The 27,354-nt window shown below is 45.2% G+C and overlaps 1 protein-coding gene across 3 annotated transcripts in view; it reads right to left on the bottom strand.

Annotated features, from left to right (window-relative positions):
• NEURL1B (neuralized E3 ubiquitin protein ligase 1B) overlaps nt 1-27,354 on the bottom strand; it is a 751,932-nt gene that overhangs the window by 433,794 nt on the left and 290,784 nt on the right. The gene's annotated exons all lie outside the window — the stretch shown is intronic.

Genomic DNA, 27,354 nt, shown 5'->3' with positions numbered 1-27,354 from the left:
ACAAATTACACAGGACTCAGACACCCTTGTGTGGAGAGATCTGCAAGTGAAACGGGGATCCCACCCTTCTGTCACAGCTCTCTCCACCCTCCTATCGCTCCTCTGGTTGGGGTCCCTGGTTAATAGTTCATGAAATCTGATACTCCTGAGTCTCTGCCTGCATTACATACTGTCCTGCTCGCATTCTGGCTGTCTGGTTATGCTGTTGCATGGGAGGGAAAGCTAGTGATGTCATTGTGCTCTGGCCGGGAAGGCTGACAGTATTCCCTGCATCCCCCCTTCAATCTGGCTATGTTCTGCTGCACTGTGCGTGTGTGTGTGTGTGTACGTATGCGCGTGTTGAGGCAATGCACCATGGGGGAAGGAGGAACACAAAAGGGGGATTCTTTTGGCACTGGTGGTAGAGGTGTAATGCTCCATAAAAAAAAAATAAAAATACACTGGAGGATGGGGGTATTTCAAAATAGTTTATAAACTGATCACTGGTGGAATATAGGGGCGTGTGAAAACATGGGGAGCTATTTACCAGGGGCAGATTTAGGTCAGTGTGCCCATAAGCACAACTGTAATGGTCGATCCCCATAGCCTAATTTTATTATTTTCAAAAACAAGCCATTAACTATGACATTTTGTTTATTTTGTCCTACTCGCAGAGGCATTTTAAGAGAGAAGGGGGCCCATTTGTAGACTCTGGGTGGGACCCCTCCTCTCCATGGCACAATAGGCTCTGGTATTGTGCTAAAGCCTACTATGCATGCGCGGGTCTCCGGAAACATGGTGCCCGCCATTGTCTGGAGACTAAATACCTACTGCTTAAATTGCCACCAGAGGAGCGGATGGCAAAATTGGCTAATTATTTGACGGGCGAAGCACAGTAGGCCTATGTGGATTAGGACAAAGACCAACTCACAAATTATGAGCCACTAAAGTCTTCGATTCTGGCACAGATAGAGGTGACATTGCCCAGGAAGGCACAATGGTTTTGGGACTGAAGATTGAAACCACGGCCGGCAACACATGCTCAGCTGGCCGAGCTGGTGAAGTTAACCAAGAGTTGGTTAGGACTCATCAAAACCTGCCAGATAGGATCTTGTAAATCATGGCAACTGAACATTATGGGGCTAATTCATGTAGGATCACAGTGTGCGATCCAACCGCAAAAAATAAGAAAAAGATGCGGACCTGCATTTTCTGCGTGGGGGGGGGCATAGAAAATGCGATCACCTCTGCCTGTCAATCAGTCTGAGGTGGTCGCGAGGCGGGGACGGCGGCAACGCTTCGTTTCCAGGGCGGAGATGGACCATTGCGGGGCTGGAGGTGGCCAAACGGGGTTGGTGCGGTGCAAATGGGGCGTATCTGGGGCGTGATCACGGCGGCTGTGTGACGTCACGCGCAGCCACCGCAATTGGAAACATCGTGCTGGATCTGGTGAATATGGCTCGGACAGCGGAGAAGGAAGGCAGACAGAAACCAGCACCTGGAACAATCACAAAATGACTCCAGCAGGATGCTTTGAGTGTGGCAAACCAGAACACTACTGGAGGAATTATCCATAATGGCAAAAGCTAATGGGTTGTTCGTGGCATGACTGGGCTCTGCATTTCCTACACGTTTTACCATGTCCTCATCCACAGTTATTATTATTATTATTATTATCCTTTATTTATATGGCGCCACAAGGGTTCCGCAGCGCCCAATTACAGAATACATAAACAAATATTCAAACAGGAAAACAGCAACTTACAGTTGATGACAGTATAGGACAAGTACAGGGTAAATAAACATAGTTACATCAGCAGATGACACTGGAATAAGGTTCAGGTGGCAGAAGACTGCTGGATGTGGTGCAGTTGAAGATTATTAAAGTAAGAAAGGATAAGCACATGAGGGAAGAGGGCCCTGCTCGTGAGAGCTTACATTCTAAAATTAGCCCATTGCTGTTCTGGGTGACCGTCTTGATACTACAACAGGTTGTGTTATATAGAAGCATAGAATTTGACAGCAGATAAGAACCACTTGACCCCTCTATTCTGCCCATGATTTTGTTGGCATTGGTGTATTCCAGCAGTGAAGTCACTTTGATATCCAGCACTGTAGTTCCGGAACGGCTGATGGACCAGCTACCACCAGTAAAAGCCCTATAAATTCACAGGGCCACCAAGAAATACAACAGTGTCTGTCTTCCAATTACCATGTTGGGAAGTGAAAGTGGCAATGAAACCAAGGCTGCCATAGCCCCTTATTCTGGTACACCACTTTCCCCTGTTACGGGAAATTATAAAAAAAAAAAAAAAAAAAAAAAAAAATCGACCAGATTGGGCTGGACATGCCGGCAACTGCATCACCTGCCATACATCTGACCCTACATGATCCTGTTACTCTTACCCCAGAAGCAGAGGGAAAGGTCAAGATGCAGCAATATTTGGAGCCTAGGTGCTGGACTTTGGCTGTTACTAGACCAGCATCGCATTCTGGGAGACATCAGGAAGAAGTCCTGGACGGAGAATGAGGAGGAGAGACCGAAACTTTGACAGCTGAGGAATATTGGTCTCCTGTGTCAGGGCTGTATCATTTCAAGACCAATTAAATAATTATGCATTGGAGAATGCCTACAGATATGTGGTGAAAGTGAATTGAGTGTGGAAGGCTGAGACACCAGCCAAAGGAGAACCATACTTTAAAGTAGAAAGGGACCTGCTATACAGGGTAGCAGTGGTACAAGAGAAAATAGTTAACAAGCTCTTGGTGCCACAGGTACACATCCCTTTAGTTTTGGTACACACCTTAGGAGGGGCCTTTGCGAGAGGAGAAATCTCTAAATTGGGTGCTGCAGAGGTTTTACTGGCCAGGAGTCCACATGGCGGTCAAGAGATTCTGCAAAGCATGTGCAGTGTGTCAGTGGACTTGCCCCAAAACCGGATTACCTAGCTCCCTTGGTACCTCTTCATATCATCCCAGTGGCATTCGATTCGAGCAGATTGACATGGACCTAGTGGGCCCCTAGAGATGTCGGCCCGAGGGCAGCAATATTAAGTAACATACAATAGCAAAATAACTAATACTGTTGTATACTCAGGTACCCAGAGATCCAAATGTGGTACAGTTTGTGGCCCAATTGTATGACTGTTTACAGCGGATCAGTCTCTTAGTTAAATAGCACCTAAAGGAAGTACAAGAGTGGCAAAAGAGAGGCTATGATACCCGAGCCACCATATGTACCTTTAATCCACTTGACAAGGCGACTGCCCTAGTCCCCTTTCAAGAAAATAAATGGTATGCACATTGGCAAGGCCCTTATGAAGTGATAGAAGCAACAGGACCTGTGAATTGTTAAATATGACAGCTGGGTAGATGGAGAATAGAGCGACTCTATCACATCGGCCTGTTAAAGCTGTGGGTGGAGAAAACACCGGTGCTAACTTTCAAAGATGTGAAAATGAGGACTGCTTAGTTCCCATAGAGTCCTCCCTGACACTAGCTCAAAAACAAGTGTAGGAAACGGTAGTTCAGAATAAGGATGGTTTTTTGGTTGTTCCAGGGTGTACCAAGGTAATTCAGCATGATATTGTTATTCCACCAGCTGTAATTAAGCAATAGCTGTATAGAATACCGGAGGACGAGGAGAGATGGATTTTATTCCTCAGCTGTAAACTCCATAGAGAGAAAAAGTATACTACAGTGGAACAGTATTGTCTGGCCTTTAAGTGGTCAGTGCAGGCCCTCCAGCTCTACCTACGTGGTAGGGACTTCATCTTGGTCACTGAACAGACCCCGCTACAGTGGATGCATATGAATAAGGAGGTAAATGCCAGGGTCACGTGTTGGTTCCTGGAATTGCAACCTTTCAATTTCGTATTGGAACATAAGCCTGGGGCTCTACCTGTATTTATCAGCATTGAGGAAACCATCAATCCTGACCAAATCCCCAACTCCATTTGCTATAATACAGCCCCAAACTTGCAAGGAACCTCCATCATGCTTCACTGTTACTTGCAGACACTCATTATTGTAGTATTCTCCAGCCCTTTGGTGAACAAACTGCCTTCTGTTACAGACAGATATTTCAAATGTTGACTCATCAGTCCAGAGCACCTGCAGTTCATGCATAGTTAAGTCACTTTGCCTTTTTAGCATGTTGAACGTTTAGCGCTTTGGCCACACTTCTTCCATGAAGAACACTTCTGGCCAGACTTCTCTGAACAGTAGATGGGTGTACCTGGGTCCTGCTGGTTTCTGTTAGAACTGAGCAGATGGCACTGCTGGGCATCTTCCAGTTTCAAAGGGAAGTAAACATGATGTGTCTTTCATTTGATGCACTAAGTTTCCTTGGCCAACCACTTCATCTATGGTCCTCAACATTGCCCGTTTCTTTGTGCTTCTTCAAAAGAGCTTGAAGAGCACATCTTGAAGTCCCGGTGTGCTTTGAAATCTTTGCCCGAGAGAGATCTAGCTGATGCAGTGTAACTAAAAGTTATGGCAGTACTGCCTAATAATAAAGGAGCAATACCATTGTATGATTTTAATTATATTAACTTTACATGTTACAGTTTAACTGTTTTACTGTATTCTGTGCTTTTTTGTAATAGATTGTAAGCAGATCACTATGTCAACGAACAGCACTGAACTGATTGCACACCAGCGTGGACGCTGTCAGATGACATCATCCTCCAATGCACTATGGTCTTGGCTGGCGTGTGCAGAGATGGAGCGGCGGTGTTCCGCAGGTGAGTACAATCAGTATAAATATTTGTAATTGTACACTTATCCCTGACGAAGGCGTGCGCCCGAAACGTGCGTAGGATGAAATAAAGAACTACATTCACCTGGATACAAGACTCGGGAGTGCCGCCTTGTTCATTACACTAAATGGGCTCAAGCAACCTAAGGAAGGCACTTGAGCACTCCCCGAATTTGTATTGGAAGAGTGCTGGGTTTGATTTGATGTGTAATATGTGTGTGTATTGCCATTTGTTCAGATACTTTACTAGATATTCACTCCAACCAAAAAAGATTGGACAGATAATCTTATAGTGTGTATCCAGCTTTAATCAGGCCCTTAATGAGCAATTATTATTTTTACCACCTCTCCATATTTAGCGACCTCATTCAGATTTTATCATTCTTGATTACCTAACCTATATAGCACTTTCTAAAACAATAATTAAACAATACGTTAGCGCTTTGAAATGTTCAATTGAAATTTTTTCTGGTCTGCCATTAAAGTCCTCATTTTTAAAAAATAGTTTTCTTGATGACTATTTCCACACAATAGGAAGGTAGCTACTACCAAACATTTCCAAGGCGTAAATTGGAAGGTAGGATTCTTGCCTGCTCTGGACTGCCAGCTGTACAGTATAGTATCCTCTGAGTCCTAACATCCTCAGTAAAGACACAAGTGTGATGGATTGCTGAAGGAAATGGGAGGCAATCCTAAGTGTTATGATGACAGATTTCATTCTACATACTGTATACTGTAAGACTACCTAAAGATACGGAAATTAGGGTCGAGAGCTAAAACCTTGTTAGGTCAATTATAACATCCTCCATTTACTTCTTTCATGGTTTATTTCTACTGGAAAAAATATACAGTATACCAGCATTTAATTGACATTATAACATTTGTAATTTTTACAGCAACATATGCTGTACTTACCGACTCTCACGAATGTCTGGGAACTCCAGAACCAGTATTTGTGGGATTCTTCTTCGACTCCTGAAAGAGTAGGGCAGCAGCCCTCCAGCATGCAGCCCAATTCCCAAGTGAAGTGGACAGTCTGGGGGATTGTATGACGCAAATCACTCCCCCCTCAACCCACTGTACAATGTCACATAACACAGATTAGTAATGCGGGGAGCAGAGCCACAAATGTGCAATTGCCACACCACACCCCCTGTATCCTTCCTACCCCAGCCCACATGGTTTCCCCTCTGTCATACTAATGGGGGGTAATATTCAAAGTTGGCAAGTACAACAACACTTTTACACAGATACCACAGTAACTTCATATATACGTCCTTTTTTGACCTGAGTGCAGTGACCCAAGATGTATTGGTTGCCAGGCACAGTTGCATCGTAAGGTATGTGCAAGTTTATACCAGTAGCTTATGAGCCCAGTTTACAAGATACCTATATCACATGTGGGATTCAGTTAGTATACCAATGCCAGAATTCCGACACTGGTCAGAAGACCGATGCTGGGATCCCGACATCAATTAAATGCCAGTGCCAGAATCCTGACTGCTGGCATCCCAATAGTAAGTATGCCAGGGAGTGTTAGGGTTAGGCTGTGGAGGGGTGATGAGGGGTGTTGGGTAGGTTTAGTCACTAGAAGGATGGTTAGTGTTAGGGTTAGGCTGTGGTGGTGATAGTGGTGGTAGTGGTGGTGGGGGTTAGGATTAGGCTGTGGGGGGGGGGTGTCATGGTTAGGCACTAAAAAGGGAGTGTTAGGCTTTGGAGGGGAGATCAGAAAGATGGGGGTCAGGTTTAGCCACTAGAGCGAGGGTTAGGATGGTGGTGGGTGGGTTATGGTTAGGCCATTGGTTCTCAAACATTTTTTAATCATGGCGCCCTGTTGTTTCAGAATTTTTTTCACGGCACCCCTAGGCCAAACGTTTCTAATTGAGAAATTTAGAAAGAAATATAAAATTAAGCAAATTATGTTTATATATCATCATTCGGTTCAATGGTGTGGTGAAGGACAGGATTTGCTTCTGTTTGTCCACATATTTTATGACTGACAGCCACCAGCACTGGTTTTGCCTATTATATTGACCATGAATAATTTGAATAATTATTATTACTACTACTACTACTACTACTACTACTACTACTACATTTTATTTATAAAGGCACCACAAGTGTTTTGCAGCGCCGTACAAAGGACAGTACGGGAGACAAAACTTAGCATTACAGTAAATAAATAACAGAAATAGAGTACAGGTAACAGAGAGCACCACAATTCTCAAGACATAATACAGCTTAGATGTAAGTAGTGAGGGAGTGATCATCGTACTACTAGGAGCTGGCAGCCATATATAGAGATGAGCCTTTACCAGCAGGAGAAAGAGCGGGTAAAGATGGTCGCTGAGTGGGGGAGAGCTGCGAGTGAAATGTATAGAGAAGAGGGCTTAGATAACAAGAGGAAAGAGGGCCCTGCTCTGAAGAGCTAACAATCTTGTAGGAAGGGTCGACAGACAGATGACATGAGGTGCAATCAAGCGGGAGGTAGCCTGATGGCAGGATGTAAGCAAAGCTGAGATGTTCAAGGCATGAGGCAGGGGGATGGAGGAGCGGCCTCAGGACTAGGTTATGCATCGGGAGGTACTGGACATCCAATCCAAGGCACCCCTGTAAGTGTCCCAAGGCACTCCAGGGTGCCACGGCACACAGTTTGAGAACCACTGGGTTAGGCACTAAAAAGGGAGGATTAGAGTTAAGCATTAAGGGGGAGGGTTACGGTTAGGCTGCGGGCAAGGAGCGTTAGGGTTGGACACTAAGCAGGGAGGGTTAGTGAGGTGGCGATGGGGGGGGTTAGAGTTACTTTAAATATTTCTCTAATACATCAGAAAAGCTGCAACTCTCATACATGAGAAAAACAAAACAAAAAACTACTTCAACGGAAACACAAAAGCTTAATATACAGATGTGTCCTCAAATATCGTTTCAGCATACCGTGTAGCGGGCACCATGCAACTCGTGCTCGCTCCTTGCATTATAAGTCCCGTTATAAGTTGCGTTATAAATGTAACGTCATGTTATAATTGTAACGTGCATACTACTTTCTGTCCACCAGATGTCGCTTTTCCTAAACTGTACAGCGCATAATTAGCCAACAGACCCTTGCTAGCACCGCCTGCTGATTGGCTGACATTTATTGTGACAATAAAGAACCATTAATCACTTCCCTTTATATAAAAAAATCCCCTTCTACAAAATACAATGCCACGCTGCTGCCCTGTTCACACTATTCATTTTGTCATTACATTGTGTACTAAGTTCGGGATTTTATTAGTTTAAACAGCTTTATTATCTCAGAAAGCATTCTGTAGTACACAGGTCCTAGAAGAAACTGCACTCCACACACAGGTCACATCACATATACACCAGGGGTGCTTACTCTTATCACAGACGGCTGTGGACTACTGAATATGGTGACCGGCTGCAATGCATTTGATCCCCAGCGGGGCGAGCAATTATTATTAATTTTTTTTTTAATGTATTTTTTTTTTTTTTTTATTCAATAAAGTTATTTGGTGTGTCGCTTCTTCCCTTTATATCTGATTTTTTTTATTTTTATCTTCTACAGTATTTTATGCCACGGTATGCTGAGGCGCTATATACACTTTATTGTTCACGGTCTAGGCAGCGCCCTACACTACAGTATGCAACTCAATGCAGGCTTCTGCACCCCCCCCCCCATTGATCACTCATTAGTATTCATTCCCACTGAGCTCACTGTATGCCTGTACCAGGGCCTAATTCAGACCTGATCGTAGCAGCAAATTTGTTAGCAGTTGGACAAAACCATGTACACTGCGGGGGGGGGGGGGGGGGGGGGAAATATAACATGTGCAGAGAGAGTTAAAGGCCCTACACACATGCCGATATCACTGCACGATATGAACGATCTCGTTCATTAATGAACGAGATAACGTTCATATCGTGCAGTGTGGAGTCACCAGCGATGAACGATGCGCGGCCCCGCGCTCGTTCATCGCTGGTGACATGTCGGCTGTGCATGCAGGCCAATATGGACGAGATCGTCCATATTTGCCTGCACGTCTATGGAGCCGGGTGACGGGGGGAGTGAAGAAACTTCACTCCCCCCGTCACTGCCCCCCCGCCGCCGGGTCGCCCGTCGGCCGTATCGGCCGTCGGGCACCTCGGCGGCACATCGCCTAATGTGTAGGGTGCCTTAGATTTGGGCAGGGTGTGTTCAAACTGAAATCTCAATTGCAATGCAAAAATAAAGCAGCCAGTATTTACCCTGCACAGAAACAAAATAACCCACCCAAATCTAACTCTCTCTGCACGTTATATCTGCCCCCCCTGCAGTGTACACAATGTAACGACAGAATGAATAGTGTGAACAGGGAGGCAACGTGGCATTGTATTTTGGTGATGGGGAATTTATTTTTTATAAAAGGAAGAACGTGATTGGCCAGCCTCTCACAGATCACGGTCTACTGCCACAGCATTGTATTCAGCACAGTAGGCATTCACCACCCAGCGGTTAAACGGTGTATTACATGGCGTGGGACATAACCCACGCCATAACGTTATTTACAACTCGCGACTCAGGAGCCTAAATCGTACGCTATGAGCCACGATGTTTGAGAACACATCTGTAAGGCTGAATAAACGTAGAAAGCACCAATCAGCGCAGGTAATGCATTTGCCAATAACAAGCGGTTGTTAGTACTGTACCTCATTATTAGCTATTCGCATCTGTCCTTCACTAACTACAAATACTATGGGTCTTTTGGGTATATTAGCTTCAGAGTACCAGTCTGTGCGCACTCACACTTGCACAAATATGCCCCTGTTGTTCTAGGCAACCTCTCTAGGAGGCATATTTAATAAGGTGGGAGTTTTTTGACAAGTGGAGATGTTGCCCATAGCAACCAGATTCCACTTAATATTTATCTAGCTGCTTCTAGAAGATAACCAATAGAATCTGAATGGTTGCTATGGGCAACATCTCCACTTCTAAAAAAACCTCACATCTTCGTAAATATACCCCTAAATGCAGGCTGGTGAAAGTGCCAAAACCACACCAATCTGGATAAGCACAAAAATGTTGTTTTTGTGGATGATTCTATAAAGGACCACCAAGAAAGGAGGGGGTGTATTAATTACCCAGGCTTGCTGGAGGGACCCAAGCAGGGGCCCAGGTTCACCACCCCCTCTTACCTGTCAGCATCCTGCATCTCCTCAGCCCACTCTGCTGTGTGCTGGGCTGCAACCGGGGGACTGCTGCTGGAGTAGACTCCTCTGCCTGGGCAGGGGGGAAGGGTGAGCAATCACACTGATCACCTCTGTCCTCCCTACCCCCCCTTTCCCAGACTTGCCCCTGGCTGAGGGACTCATGGCACACCATGTTCATGGAAAAAATAAATCCTAAACATTTGTGACCACACCTCCCTCAATTAAGCCATACCTCTGCATTACCCGGGCCCAGCCAAGCCCTCTATGGCCCTGACTCTATGCTAATTTAGCAGCATGTGTCCTGTATAGCAAGCTGTACAGAATGGTAGGAAAAATCTCATCTTGAAGGACGTCTGTTTTTGTGTAAGTCTTTAAAACAACAAGTGAAACCAATAATAGCCACACAAGTCCAATAATGAACTAAATCTGCATCCCATCCATGCATCCTAATTTGTTTTTGCAAATCATTACCTTCACAAGCTGTAATCAGTTCTGATTTATTCTGTGCAGTGGCTAAATAAGTACATGAATTATGCATAATCCCCACTGCCTAATGATTACATTATGGATCTAATAATGTTCTCACTTCACTAGATATGTTAATCAGAATGAAACAGAAAATAATACTGACAATTACCTAAACTTTGCAGCCCTGAAACCATGGGGCAATTCCAAGTTGATCGCAGCAGGAAATTTTTTAGCAGTTGGGCAAAACTATGTGCACTGCAGGGGGGGGGGGCAGATATAACATTTGCAGAGAGAGTTGCTGGTCGCTCGTTCTTGCAGTCGTCCCCCGTTTCTGGCGTGTTCCACACTACCGGAAGTGTCCGCTCCGTGACTTCCGGTGTGACGTCAATCCGGTTTTCCCAGCATCCAACGCATTTCGTGACAGGGCACTTCGTCAAGGATGATTGTAGTTCCTCCCCCTGCAGTACAATCTTGTAATATGAGAATTTTAACTATATGAAGATACTTCTCTGACAATTACACGTAACTTCATATAGTTAGCATTCTCATGCTTCCTCTACAGGAGCAAATAGCTCCATCAGTAAAGTGTCTGCTGTCAGTGTAATAGGTCATGGGTTCTAATCCTGTGTATGACTGCTAAGAAATGTGTGATTTAAAATAAAAGACAATTAAATGTATAAATACAGTATATACATTTTTTTTCAGAACACTCCATACACACATACATACATACATACATACATACATACATACATATATTTATCTTGATATAGGAAATAGGGGGGGCACCAATATTTAACTTGCCTCCGGGCAGCTGGGACGAACTTACGCCACTGGGTGGAACTACTGGTGACTAGAGATGAGCGGGTTCGGTTTCTCTGAATCCGAACCCGCACGAACTTCATGTTTTTTTTCACAGGTCCGAGCGACTCGGATCTTCCCGCCTTGCTCGGTTAACCCGAGCGCGCCCGAACGTCATCATGACGCTGTCGGATTCTCGCGAGACTCGGATTCTATATAAGGAGCCGCGCGTCGCCGCCATTTTCACACGTGCATTGAGATTGATAGGGAGAGGACGTGGCTGGCGTCCTCTCCATTTAGATTAGAAGAGAGAGAGAGAGAGAGAGATTGACCTGATTTACTGGAGCTTAGGAGTACTGTAGAAGTGTAGAGAGTGCAGAGTTTACTAGTGACTGACCACAGTGACCACCAGACAGTGCAGTTTTATTTAATATATCCGTTCTCTGCCTGAAAAAATTGATACACACAGTGACTCAGTCACATACCATATCTGTGTGCACTGCTCAGCCCAGTGTGCTGCATCATCTATGTATATATATCTGACTGTGCTCAGCTCACACAGCTTATAATTGTGGGGGAGACTGGGGAGCACTGCAGTGCCAGTTAATAGTTCTAGGTTATAGCAGGAGCCAGGAGTACATATTATATTAAAATTAAACAGTGCACACTTTTGCTGCAGGAGTGCCACTGCCAGTGTGACTGACCAGTGACCTGACCACACTGACCACCAGTATAGTTAGTAGTATACTATATTGTGTGATTGCCTGAAAAAGTTAAACACTCGTCGTGTGACTTCACTTGTGTGGTGTTTTTTTTTTTATTCTATAAAAAACTCATTCTGCTGACAGACAGTGTCCAGCAGGTCCGTCATTATATAATATATACCTGTCCGGCTGCAGTAGTGATATATATATATTTTTTATATCATTATTTATCATCCAGTCGCAGCAGACACAGTACGGTAGTTCACGGCTGTAGCTACCTCTGTGTCGGCACTCGGCAGTCCGTCCATAATTGTATACCACCTACCCGAGGTTTTTTTTTCTTTCTTCTTTATACATACATACTACTACATCTCTTTATCAACCAGTCTATATTAGCAGCAGACACAGTACGGTAGTTCACGGCTGTAGCTACCTCTGTGTCGGCACTCGGCAGTCCGTCCATAATTGTATACCACCTACCCGTGGTTTTTTTTTCTTTCTTCTTTATACATACATACTACTACATCTCTTTATCAACCAGTCTATATTAGCAGCAGACACAGTACAGTACGGTAGTTCACGGCTGTAGCTACCTCTGTGTCGGCACTCGGCAGTCCGTCCATAATTGTATACCACCTACCCGTGTTTTTTTTTTCTTTCTTCTTTATACATACATACATACATACTACTACATCTCTTTATCAACCAGTCTATATTAGCAGCAGACACAGTACGGTAGTTCACGGCTGTAGCTACCTCTGTGTCGGCACTCGGCAGTCCGTCCATAATTGTATACCACCTACCCGTGGTTTTTTTTTCTTTCTTCTTTATACATACATACATACTACTACATCTCTTTATCAACCAGTCTATATTAGCAGCAGACACAGTACGGTAGTTCACGGTTGTAGCTACCTCTGTGTCGGCACTCGGCAGTCCATCCATAATTGTATACCACCTACCCGTGGTTTTTTTTTCTTTCTTCTTTATACATACATACTACTACATCTCTTTATCAACCAGTCTATATTAGCAGCAGACACAGTACAGTACGGTAGGTCACGGCTGTAGCTACCTCTGTGTCGGCACTCGGCAGTCCGTCCATAATTGTATACCACCTACCCGTGGTTTTTTTTTCTTTCTTCTTTATACATACATACTACTACATCTCTTTATCAACCAGTCTATATTAGCAGCAGACACAGTATAGTACGGTAGTTCACGGCTGTAGCTACCTCTGTGTCGGCACTCGGCAGTCCGTCCATAATTGTATACTAGTATCCATCCATCTCCATTGTTTACCTGAGGTGCCTTTTAGTTGTGCCTATTAAAATATGGAGAACAAAAATGTTGAGGTTCCAAAATTAGGGAAAGATCAAGATCCACTTCCACCTCGTGCTGAAGCTGCTGCCACTAGTCATGGCCGAGACGATGAAATGCCAGCAACGTCGTCTGCCAAGGCCGATGCCCAATGTCATAGTACAGAGCATGTCAAATCCAAAACACCAAATATCAGTAAAAAAAGGACTCCAAAACCTAAAATAAAATTGTCGGAGGAGAAGCGTAAACTTGCCAATATGCCATTTACCACACGGAGTGGCAAGGAACGGCTGAGGCCCTGGCCTATGTTCATGGCTAGTGGTTCAGCTTCACATGAGGATGGAGGCACTCAGCCTCTCGCTAGAAAAATGAAAAGACTCAAGCTGGCAAAAGCAGTAGCACCGCAAAGAACTGTGCGTTCTTCGAAATCCCAAATCCACAAGGAGAGTCCAATTGTGTCGGTTGCGATGCCTGACCTTCCCAACACTGGACGTGAAGAGCATGCGCCTTCCACCATTTGCACGCCCCCTGCAAGTGCTGGAAGGAGCACCCGCAGTCCAGTTCCTGATAGTCAGATTGAAGATGTCAGTGTTGAAGTACACCAGGATGAGGAGGATATGGGTGTTGCTGGCGCTGGGGAGGAAATTGACCAGGAGGATTCTGATGGTGAGGTGGTTTGTTTAAGTCAGGCACCCGGGGAGACACCTGTTGTCCGTGGGAGGAATATGGCCGTTGACATGCCTGGTGAAAATACCAAAAAAATCAGCTCTTCGGTGTGGAACTATTTCAACAGAAATGCGGACAACAGGTGTCAAGCCGTGTGTTCCCTTTGTCAAGCTGTAATAAGTAGGGGTAAGGACGTTAACCACCTCGGAACATCCTCCCTTATACGTCACCTGCAGCGCATTCATAATAAGTCAGTGACAAGTTCAAAAACTTTGGGTGACAGCGGAAGCAGTCCACTGACCAGTAAATCCCTTCCTCTTGTAACCAAGCTCACGCAAACCACCCCACCAACTCCCTCAGTGTCAATTTCCTCCTTCCCCAGGAATGCCAATAGTCCTGCAGGCCATGTCACTGGCAATTCTGACGAGTCCTCTCCTGCCTGGGATTCCTCCGATGCATCCTTGCGTGTAACGCCTACTGCTGCTGGCGCTGCTGTTGTTGCTGCTGGGAGTCGATGGTCATCCCAGAGGGGAAGTCGTAGGACCACTTTTACTACTTCCACCAAGCAATTGACTGTCCAACAGTCCTTTGCGAGGAAGATGAAATATCACAGCAGTCATCCTACTGCAAAGCGGATAACTGAGGCCTTGGCATCCTGGGTGGTGAGAACCGTGGTTCCGGTATCCATCATTACTGCAGAGCCAACTAGAGACTTGTTGGAGGTACTGTGTCCCCGGTACCAAATACCATCTAGGTTCCATTTCTCTAGGCAGGCGATACCGAAAATTTACACAGACCTCAGAAAAAGAGTCACCAGTGTCCTAAAAAATGCAGCTGTACCCAATGTCCACTTAACCACGGACATGTGGACAAGTGGAGCAGGGCAGGGTCAGGACTATATGACCGACAGCCCACTGGGTAGATGTATGGACTCCCGCCGCAAGAACAGCAGCGGCGGCACCAGTAGCAGCATCTCGCAAACGCCAACTCTTTCCTAGGCAGGCTACGCTTTGTATCACCGGTTTCCAGAATACGCACACAGCTGAAAACCTCTTACGGCAACTGAGGAAGATTATCGCGGAATGGCTTACCCCAATTGGACTCTCCTGTGGATTTGTGGCATCGGACAACGCCAGCAATATTGTGTGTGCATTAAATATGGGCAAATTCCAGCACGTCCCATGTTTTCCACATACCTTGAATTTGGTGGTGCAGAATTATTTAAAAAACGACAGGGGCGTGCAAGAGATGCTGTCGGTGGCCAGAAGAATTGCGGGACACTTTCGGCGTACAGGCACCACGTACAGAAGACTGGAGCACCACCAAAAACTACTGAACCTGCCCTGCCATCATCTGAAGCAAGAAGTGGTAACGAGGTGGAATTCAACCCTCTATATGCTTCAGAGGTTGGAGGAGCAGTAAAAGGCCATTCAAGCCTATACAATTGAGCACGATATAGGAGGTGGAATGCACCTGTCTCAAGCGCAGTGGAGAATGATTTCAACGTTGTGCAAGGTTCTGCTGCCCTTTGAACTTGCCACACGTGAAGTCAGTTCAGACACTGCCAGCCTGAGTCAGGTCATTCCCCTCATCAGGCTTTTGCAGAAGAAGCTGGAGACATTGAAGGAGGAGCTAACACGGAGCGATTCCGCTAGGCATGTGGGACTTGTGGATGGAGCCCTTAATTCGCTTAACAAGGATTCACGGGTGGTCAATCTGTTGAAATCAGAGCACTACATTTTGGCCACCGTGCTCGATCCTAGATTTAAAAGCCTACCTTGGATCTCTCTTTCCGGCAGACACAAGTCTGCTGGGGTTGAAAGACCTGCTGGTGAGAAAATTGTCAAGTCAAGCGGAACGCGACCTGTCAACATCTCCTCCTTCACATTCTCCCGCAACTGGGGGTGCGAGGAAAAGGCTCAGAATTCCGAGCCCACCCGCTGGCGGTGATGCAGGGCAGTCTGGAGCGACTGCTGATGCTGACATCTGGTCCGGACTGAAGGACCTGACAACGATTACGGACATGTCGTCTACTGTCACTGCATATGATTCTCTCACCATTGAAAGAATGGTGGAGGATTATATGAGTGACCGCATCCAAGTAGGCACGTCACACAGTCCATACTTATACTGGCAGGAAAAAGAGGCAATTTGGAGGCCATTGCACAAACTGGCTTTATTCTACCTAAGTTGCCCTCCCACAAGTGTGTACTCCGAAAGAGTGTTTAGTGCCGCCGCTCACCTTGTCAGCAATCGGCGTACGAGGTTACATCCAGAAAATGTGGAGAAGATGATGTTCATTAAAATGAATTATAATCAATTCCTCCGCGGAGACATTGACCAGCAGCAATTGCCTCCACAAAGTACACAGGGAGCTGAGATGGTGGATTCCAGTGGGGACGAATTGATAATCTGTGAGGAGGGGGATGTACACGGTGATATATCGGAGGATGATGATGAGGTGGACATCTTGCCTCTGTAGAGCCAGTTTGTGCAAGGAGAGATTAATTGCTTCTTTTTTGGGGGGGGTCCAAACCAACCCGTCATATCAGTCACAGTCGTGTGGCAGACCCTGTCACTGAAATGATGGGTTGGTTAAAGTGTGCATGTCCTGTTTTGTTTATACAACATAAGGGTGGGTGGGAGGGCCCAAGGACAATTCCATCTTGCACCTCTTTTTTCTTTTATTTTTCTTTGCGTCATGTGCTGTTTGGGGAGGGTTTTTTGGAAGGGACATCCTGCGTGACACTGCAGTGCCACTCCTAAATGGGCCCGGTGTTTGTGTCGGCCACTAGGGTCGCTTATCTTACTCACACAGTCAGCTACCTCATTGCGCCTCTTTTTTTCTTTGCGTCATGTGCTGTTTGGGGAGTGTTTTTTGGAAGGGCCATCCTGCGTGACACTGCAGTGCCACTCCTAGATGGGCCCGGTGTTTGTGTCGGCCACTAGGGTCGCTAATCTTACTCACACAGCTACCTCATTGCGCCTCTTTTTTTCTTTGCGTCATGTGCTGTTTGGGGAGTGTTTTTTGGAAGGGCCATCCTGCGTGACACTGCAGTGCCACTCCTAGATGGGCCCGGTGTTTGTGTTGGCCACTAGGGTCGCTAATCTTACTCACACAGCTACCTCATTGCGCCTCTTTTTTTCTTTGCGTCATGTGCTGTTTGGGGAGGGTTTTTTGGAAGGGACATCCTGCGTGACACTGCAGTGACACTCCTAAATGGGCCCGGTGTTTGTGTCGGCCACTAGGGTCGCTAATCTTACTCACACAGCTACCTCATTGCGCCTCTTATTTTCTTTGCGTCATGTGCTGTTTGGGGAGGGTTTTTTGGAAGGGACATCCTGCGTGACACTGCAGTGACACTCCTAAATGGGCCCGGTGTTTGTGTCGGCCACTAGGGTCGCTTATCTTACTCACACAGTCAGCTACCTCATTGCGCCTCTTTTTTTCTTTGCGTCATGTGCTGTTTGGGGAGGGTTTTTTGGAAGGGCCATCCTGCGTGACACTGCAGTGCCACTCCTAGATGGGCCCGGTGTTTGTGTCGGCCACTAGGGTCGCTTATCTTACTCACACAGTCAGCTACCTCATTGCGCCTCTTTTTTTCTTTGCGTCATGTGCTGTTTGGGGAGGGTTTTTTGGAAGGGACATCCTGCGTGACACTGCAGTGCCACTCCTAGATGGGCCAGGTGTTTGTGTCGGCCACTAGGGTCGCTTAGCTTAGTCATCCAGCGACCTCGGTGCAAATTTTAGGACTAAAAATAATATTGTGAGGTGTGAGGTATTCAGAATAGACTGAAAATGAGTGGAAATTATGGTTTTTGAGGTTAATAATAATATGGGATCAAAATGACCCCCAAATTCTATGATTTAAGCTGTTTTTTAGGGTTTTTTGAAAAAAACACCCGAATCCAAAACACACCCGAATCCGACAAAAAAAATTCGGTGAGGTTTTGCCAAAACGCGGTCGAACCCAAAACACGGCCGCGGAACCGAACCCAAAACCAAAACCCGAAAAATTTCAGGCGCTCATCTCTACTGGTGACACGTCTGAACCAGCTATAAACATGATATTATGATGCTCAAAAGAGTCAACTTTATTCAATCATTCTTAAAATCACATCTGCTATTTTTTAACTTTCTATATCATTGCAGGGGAAAGATGCTTATATCCTGCTGTATATGCACCTTTAGCAATGGTCAAACACCCAGGTAACACCAGTGGAACAGTTTACTTACATTTAGTGCCGAATTACCAAATAGGCAGAGTAGGCACCGGCCTATGGGCCCCGCGCCTTTTATGTGCCCTGCAACAACGGATCAAAATAATATTGATTTGTCCATGAAAGATTATTACAATGACGCTTTCTTAAAATTGTTTCCAAAAGATAGAAAAAAATGTAATCAACTCAAAGAAGCAAAAACTTTAAAACAAAACTCTAGAGCACAGGTTCTCAAACTCGGTCCTCAGGACCCCACACAGTGCATGTTTTGCAGGTAACCCAGCAGATGCACAGGTGTATTAATTATAGAGATGAGCGGGTTCGGTTCTCAGAGAACCGAACCCTACCGAACTTTACCTTCCGAAGCCGGATCCGAGTCCCGCCTGACTTGGAAACCCGAACGTGGCAAAACGTCGTCATCATACCGCTGTCGGATTCTCGCGGGATTTGGATTCCATATAAGGAGCTGCATGTCGCGGCCATTTTCACGCCAGTCTCGGAGAGTGTATAGAGAGGACGTGTCCTCAGTGTGTTCAGTGTCTGTGTGGGGGCGGGAAAGTGGGGTGGCAAGTGTTGTGCTGCTCAGTCCGGTCCAGTGTAGTTACTCAGTGTATTGTGCTGCATCAGTCCAGCCAGTCACAGTGTTGGTGTTCTCTGCTTCCATATATCCAGTGTAGCTGTATAAAGTGGTGCTGTGTTGTGCAGACCAGTCCAGTATAGTCAGTGTATTGTGCTGCATCAGTCCAGCCAGTCACAGTGTTGGTATTCTCTGCTGCCATATATCCAGTGTAGCTTTATAAAGTGGTGCTGTGTTGTGCAGACCAGTGGTAGTGTCCTGTCTCATCAGTAAATTCCAGTGACGATATATGCTGCTGCTATATGTCCACTGCTGCAGTATAATAATTATAACAACAACAAGAACAACAACAACTATTCTGCTGCATCAGACCAGTGGTAGTATTTGCATTATGTGCCGTTTGGGGCCTATTTTATAAATATGCCATCCTGTCTGCCACTGCAGTGCCACTCCTAGATGGGCCAGGTGTTTGTGCCGCACACTTGTGTCGCTTAGCTTAGTCATATAGCCACCTCGGTGTAACTTTTAGGCCTAAAAACAATATTGTGAGGTGTTCAGAATAGACTGGAAATTAGTGGAAATGAATGTTATTGAGGTTAATAATACCGTAAGAGCAAAATTACCCCCAAATTCTATGATTTTAGCTGTTTTTATGTTTGTTTTTTTTAAATCATCCAGATACAAAACCAAAACACGAAAGGGTGGTTTTGGCAAAACCAAGCCATAACCAAAACATGAAAGTGGAATTAGAACCAAACACAAAAAGTGCCCGCCGCACATCTCTAATTACTCAATGACAAATTTGAAAAGGTCCGCAGGTGGAGCTAATTAGGTCACTTGTGATTCTGTGAGGAGACCTGCAATACATGCACTGTGTGGGGTCCTGAGGGCCGCATTTGAGAACCTATGATCTAGAGAAAATACTATAATGTACCCATTAACAACTTAGAGTACATACTGTAAACCATAGACATCAGTTTCACAGTACAGGTCCCAGATCATAAACTGTTGGTTAATAAAATTAAAAAAGCATTAGGAGATAATTTGTGAGGGAGGGGCAGTTGAGATTTTGACTGCCTAGGGGCCTCAGCATGGGTTAATCTGGCACGGGTTACATAACACCTTTCCCAATAACTGTGTTTTAGCAGGAGACTAAAGAGAAATTATGTATAGTATAATATATATATATATATATATATATATATATATATATATATATATATAGTGATGTGCACCGGAAATTTTTCGGGTTTTGGTTATGGATTTGGGTCCGCGGCCGTGTTTTGGATTCGGACGCGTTTTGGCAAAACCTCCCTGAAAATTTTTTGTCGGATTCGGGTGTGTTTTTTACAAAAAACCCTCAAAAACAGCTTAAATCATTGAATTTGGGGGTCATTTTGATCCCATAGTATTATTAACCTCAATAACCATAATTTCCACTCATTTTTAGTCTATACTGAACACCTCACAATATTATTTTTAGTCCTAAAATTTGCACCGAGGTCGCTGGATGGCTAAGCTAAGCGACACAAGTGGCCGACACAAACACCTGGCCCATCTAGGAGTGGCACTGCAGTGTCAGGCAGGATGGCACTTCAAAAAAATTGTCCCCAAACAGCACATGATGCAAAGAAAAAAAGAGGCACACCAAGGTCGCTGTGTGACTAAGCTAAGCGACACAAGTGGCCGACACAAACACCTGGCCCATCTAGGAGTGGCACTGCAGTTTTCTAGCTAGAGGATGAGTGCTTCCATCTTCATGTGAATCTGAACCACTAGCCATGAACATAGGCCAGGGCCTCAGCCGTTCCTTGCCACTCCGTGTCGTAAATGGCATATTGGCAAGTTTACGCTTCTCATCAGACGCTTTCAATTTTGATTTTTGGGTCATTTTACTGAACTTTTGTTTTTCAGATTTTACATGCTCTCTACTATGACATTGGGCATCGGCCTTGGCAGACGACGTTGATGGCATTTCATCGTCTCGGCCATGACTAGTGGCAGCAGCTTCAGCACGAGGTGGAAGTGGATCTTGATCTTTCCCTATTTTAACCTCCACATTTTTGTTCTCCATTTTTTAATGTGTCGAATTATATGCCAGTATCAATAGCAATGGCCTACTACTATATACACTGCGCACAACTGAAATGCACCACAGGTATGGATGGATAGTATACTTGACGACACAGAGGTAGGTAGAGCAGTGGCCTTCCGTACCGTACTGCTATATATACTGGTGGTCACTGTCAGCAAAACTCTGCACTGTACTCCTCCTATATAATATACTGGTGGTCCCCAGTGCCCACAATAAAGCAGTGTGAGCACAGATATATGCAGCACACTGAGCACAGATATGGAGTGTTTTTCAGGCAGACAACGTATACTGGTGGTCACTGGTCAGCAAAACTCTGCACTGTACTCCTCCTATATAATACAGCTGCTTCCCAGTCCCCACAATTAAGCAGTGTGAGCACAGATATATGCAGCACACTGAGCACAGGGGTGGTCTTCTGTATGCCGAATGTCGGGATCCAGGCGCACAGTATACCGGCGCCGGAATCCCGACACCCAACATACCGACAACTATTCTCCCTCGTGGGGGTCCACGACCCCCCTGGAGGGAGAATAAGCGCAGCGAGCCCGCAAGGGGCTCCTTTGCGCTCGCCACGCTGTCGGTATGCTGGCGGTCAGGCTTCCTGTGCCGGTATGCTGGTCGCTGGGAGCCCGAGCGCCGGCATACCATACTACACCCGAGCACAGATATGGAGTGTTTTTCAGGCAGACAACGTATACCGGTGGTCACTGGTCAGCAAAACTCTGCACTGTACTCCTCCTATATAATATACTGGTGGTCCCCAGTCCCCACAATTAAGCAGTGTGAGCACAGATATATGCAGCACACTGAGCACAGATATGGAGTGTTTTTCAGGCAGACAACGTATACTGGTGGTCACTGGTCAGCAAAACTCTGCACTGTACTCCTCCTATATAATACAGCTGCTCCCCAGTCCCCACAATTAAGCAGTGTGAGCACAGATATATGCAGCACACTGAGCACAGATATGGAGTGTTTTTCAGGCAGACAACGTATACTGGTGGTCACTGGTCAGCAAAACTCTGCACTGTACTCCTCTTATATAATACAGCTGCTCCCAAGTCCCCACAATTAAGCAATAAGCAGCACAAATATTATTAATAAACGGAGAGGACGCCAGCCACGTCCTCTCCCTAACATTTCCAATGCACGAGTGAAAATGGCGGCGACGCGCGGCTGCTTATATAGAATACTAATCTTGCGAGAATCCGACAGCAGGATGATGACGTTCGGGTGCGCTCGGATTAACCGAGCCATACGGGAGAATCCGAGTATGCCTCGGACCCGTGTAAAATGGGTGAAGTTCGGGGGGGGGGGTTAGTGATGAACCGAACCCGCTCATCACTAATATATATATATATATATATATATATAGAAGAAGGAATGGCACTCCCAAAGTAATAACAGGCAAAACAGCCGGTGCCCTCACAATAAATGCATGTAGTAGAATGGAGGTGCGGCACTCACGGCTTTCAATAACGGACTAGCAGCGGTCACGTACTTGTAGTAACGTTTCAGTGCCCCAGCACTGTCGTCAGATTTTATTAATGGATAAAAGCATAATACACATACCTTTATAGCAAGTGAACAAAAAAAGTGAAACCACGCTGGACGCCGGGACCGGGACGAAGCACCCGCCCAGAGGCAGCAAATGATGACATCATAATACTGAGCACCAGTAAACGAGTATCATTAAACCCACATCACCATGGTGATACTAAAAACAGGAAGTAAGTGGAAAAAATACAGCAGCATAGTAAATAAGCATCATAGATATAATACCATAAACGGAACAATGCAAAATCAATAATATAAGCTGGCATAAGAAATAGTATAATTAAAAATCCATAAATACCAATCAATGAATTATAATGCCACCTGCTTAACAAAACTAACTCATAAATATAGCAGCATATAGAACCAGACCAAATAAATCACTCAATAGAAACAGGCATATGAGATAACATCATTAAGACCTTTAGGTGCTAATACACCCAAACGCATAATCCAACAGGTCTCACACTGTAATAGTTTGCGTGATCTATCACCCCCTCTAATAGAGGGAGGGATATGATCGATCATACGATAACGCAAACTATTAAGGGGATGGCGAAGCTCGACAAAATGACGAGCAACAGGTTGATCTGAGCTACCTGTTTTCAGTGCATTCCTAATTACAGAACGATTACAGAACGATGCGCGGACATCCGTTCTTTAAATTTACGTTCAGTCTTGCCCACGTAGCTAAGGCCACATGGGCAAATGAGCTGGTAGACAACGAAAGTGGAATTGCATGTTAGCAAATGATTAATAAAAATCATCTTTCCAGTATGAGGGTGAGCAAACTTGTTACCCGTCAAAAGAAATTGGCAGGTAACACAAGTACAGCGTATACACCCTGTCTGTTGTGAGGTAGAGGTTTTTTTTAGCAATATCAGATTTCACAACTAAATCACGTAAATTGCGACCACGGGAATAACAGGGCATAAGACGAGTGTGACTTAATGGCAAATTATGTTCGGACTCAATCATGGGCCAATGTTTTTTAGTGATGTTATTAATTAAAGGGGAAGAAACATTATATCTGTTAACCCAAGGAAGTCTGTTGGAGTTGTTAGAACTTCTTGAACTGGATACCAAAAGTGTATTACGGTCAATTTTCAATACTCTAGCCTTGGTGTCTACCAGATCACTAAACGAATAACACATTGATTACAAAATTTGTCCAAAGGGGTTATTCTTTTAGTGTGTTTTTCCACTTTAATTTTGAGTGTGACTCCAAATCTAGACCTCCATGGGTTAATAAATGTATATATATATATATTTATATATAATATATTTGTATGATATACTGTATGATTGATCCAACATCTGAGTATTTGATGACAAATAATGGGCTCAACGAAATTGAACTTCATCTTGTGTCATGATACTCTTTTCTGTTATTTGTTTGTTTGTTATTTTGTATAATAAAGTGTTCATTTATAATCAGTCAATTGGTTACCCTGTGTCAAACTATTTACTGCAATCAGAGGATTGGAACCCCCCCCCCCCCCACACACACACACACAATACCATATTATTTAATCTAATATACATATGTGGGGATTCAATTGTTTATGCATGCCCAGATGCACCCAATCTCCCGTCTAAAGTCACGGGAGATCGCGGGGTGCAAATCAATTGTTTTTTATGCAATGACATAGGCAACTTCTCCACAGGTTCACTTCTCCACTCTTTTCACTGCTTCACGAATAGACCTCTTGGACCTATTAGTGTATACCTTAATTATGAAATCAGAACCTATAGACGCTATCCACTTTAAAACAACTCTTTATTAACTGTCACCCAAATGCAACACTTCCATCTCTGCCCTAGAATCATACTTACCTATATTTTACCGATGTTGCTTCCAGCAGAGAAGGTTAAGGTTACAGGGGTGGGGTGTAAATTTACACTCAAAATATATATCAGGTAACTCATACCACCCGTTTGAGTAGACACATGCACATTTGTGGCTTGCTGGAGGTCATTTTGCAGGGCTCTGGCAGCGCTTCTCCTGTTCCTCCTTGCACAAAGACGTAGGTAGCGGTCCTGCTGCTGGGTTGTTGCCCTCCTACGGCCTGCTCCACGTCTCCTGATGTACTAACCTTCTTGCCACAGCTCGCATTAATGTGCCATCCTGGGTGAGCTGCACTACCTGAGCCACTTGTGTGGGTTGTACACTCCGTCTCATGCTACCACTAGAGTGAAAGCACCGCCAGCTTTCAAAACTGACCAAAACATCAGCCAGAAAGCATAGGAGCTGAGAAGTGATCTGTGGTCACCACCTGCAGAACAACTCCTTTATTGGGGGTGTCTTGCTAATTGCCTATAAATTCCCACCTGTTGTCTATTCCATTTGCACAACAGCATGTGAAATTGATTGTCAATCAGTGTTGCTTCCTAAGTGGACAGTTTGATTTCACAGAAGTGTGATTGACTTGGAGTGACATTGTGTTGTTTAAGTGTTCCCTTTATTTTTTTGAGCAGTGAGATATATAATAATAATATACTGCTCAAAAAAACACACACTACTGAGCCTCATTTTTACTTGTTTTAAGGACATTACATCAAAGTTGGATCAGCCTGTAGTGTGTTTTTCCACTTTAATTTTGAGTGTGATTCCAAATCCAGACCTCCATGGGTTAATAAATTTGATTTCCATTGATAATTTTTGTGTGATTTTTTTGAGCAGTATATAAACACACACATACATACATATACACACACACACGCACACAGTGGCGGACTGGCATGTCGGGACGCCGGACCGGTCATCCCCTCATTGGCTGTCCGCCAACCCCACGCAGGCCGCCAGCCGCGATCGCAGCAGCATTCACTGAAAGCTTCTGCGCATGCGCAGAAGCTCAGTGAAGCACTTTAAAAATGGCTGCTGTTTGATCTTCTGGCATGTGCAGCAGCCCCTCCACCCCATACTAGACACCTGGTGTTTCTTTCTCGGCAGCTGGAGCCTTGCCTGGAGGGGGAGCCTTGCCTCTATAGTGCCGGCATGCTGTATATGTGTGCTGGGCCTGATTATAGGACAGATGTGCGGGCATCCAGGGGCAATGCAACAAATATTGCTTGGCCTGCGGGACCACTCAAGTCTACCTGGCCGACTCCTTGCAGCAGGGGAATGCATTGCTGAGATTCGCGTGTGGGAAGGGGGCAAAGCCTAATGCCGTCAAGGCCTGCCCCCAGAGACCGGTGCTGAAGCCTAGCAAGTCTGGGACAGGTAGTGTCTCTCCAGCCCATCCCTGCTCCCTCTCTGTTTCTCCCCCCTCTCTGTCTCTCTCCACTCTCTGGGGTATATTTACTAAAAATCGTATTTTCCCAAATGAGGTTAAAGTTCAATCACGAATAACATCAAAAGCGTAAAACTGCAAATTTTTGAATTTATTACGACTAATTTACTAAGCTGTGGTATTCTGCATTTTCGTATTTACCGATGTCGATGTCATTCGTATTTTTTGGCAGTGTTTTACGGGAGTGAATTGTAAAACACTGCCGACTTTAACACAATGAATCTCGGCCGGATCTGTGAGATCCGTGCTGGGCTTCATTGTGCACCTCTCGTAAAAAATTAAACATTGTTAAAAATCTTTAAAAAAAATGCGTGGGGTCCCCTCTCCTAAGCAAAACCAGCCTCGAGCTCTTTGAGCCGGTCCTGGGTGAAAAAATATGGGAAAAAAAGTGACCGGGGTTCCCCCATATTTAATCAACCAGCACCGGGCTCTGCGCCTGGTCCTGGTTCCAAAAATACGGGGGACAAAAAGCGTAGGGGTCCCCCGTATTTCTGAAACCAGCACCGGGCTCCACTAGCCAGATACATAATGCCACAGCCTGGGGGACACTTTTATATTGGTCCCTGCGGCCCTGGCATTACATACCCAACTAGTCACCCATGGCCGGGGTACCCTGGAGGAGTGGGGACCCCTTCAATCAAGGGGTCCCCCCCTCCAGCCACCCAAGGGCCAGGGGTGAAGCCCGAGGCTGTCCCCCCCATCCAAGGGCTGCGGATGGGGGGCTGATAGCCTTTTTGTTAAAATTTGAATATTGTTTTTAGTAGCAGTACTACAAGTCCCAGCAAGCCTCCCCCGCAAGCTGGTACTTGGAGAACCACAAGTACCAGCATGCAGTGGAAAACCGGGCCCGCTGGTTCCTGTAGTACTACTACTAAAAAAATACCCCAATAAAAACAGAAGACACACACCTTGAAAGTAAAACTTTAATACATACATCCACACCTCCATACACACATACTTACCTATGTTCACACGAGGGTCGGTCCTCTTCTCCATGTAGAATCCATGGGGTACCTGTTGGAAAAATTATACTCACATAATCCAGTGTAGATGGGTCCTCCTCTGTTCGATTTGTAATCCACGTACTTTGCAAAATAAAAAAACGGATACACGACCACGCACTGAAAGGGGCCCCATGTTTTCACATGGGACCCCTTTCCCCGACTGCCAGGAACCCCCCCCTGACTTCTGTCTAAGAGGGTTCCTTCAGCCAATCAGGGAGCGCCACGTTGTGGCACCCTCCTGATTGGCTGTGTGCTCCTGTAGTGTATGACAGGCAGCACACGGCAGTGATACAATGTAGCGCTTTTCCCCCCATATTTTTTCAACCAGGACCGGCTCAAAGAGACGGAGGCTGGTTTTGCTTAGGAGGGGGGACCCCACGCATTTTTTTTTTTTTTTAAATTAACACTTTCCCACCCCTTCCCACTGAAAAACATGCACGGATCTCATGGATCCATGCATGCCTATCCGAACACGGTAAAAAAAAGCAGGTCTGTTTTATTTTAGCACTTTTTCACATTTTGTATTTTTACACGGCAGTGTTTGGCTATTGTCGGCAGTGTTTGTGATTTGCACTTTTTAGTAAATGACCAATTTCTACCAAATTCCAGGCGTATTTGACCGATGGTGTATTCATTCGTATTTTTTTCCTAGGACTTCCAAAAAAATACGAATGCCCTCATCACTGCCATGATTTAAGTTTAGTAAATTCCCGAAATGACACT

The sequence above is a fragment of the Pseudophryne corroboree genome, chromosome 6, assembly GCF_028390025.1.
Source record: "Pseudophryne corroboree isolate aPseCor3 chromosome 6, aPseCor3.hap2, whole genome shotgun sequence".
In the NCBI taxonomy this organism is placed as follows: Eukaryota; Metazoa; Chordata; class Amphibia; order Anura; family Myobatrachidae; genus Pseudophryne; species Pseudophryne corroboree.
Note: the sequence above shows the minus strand (reverse complement) of the source record. Positions and strands in the feature narration are given on the sequence as shown.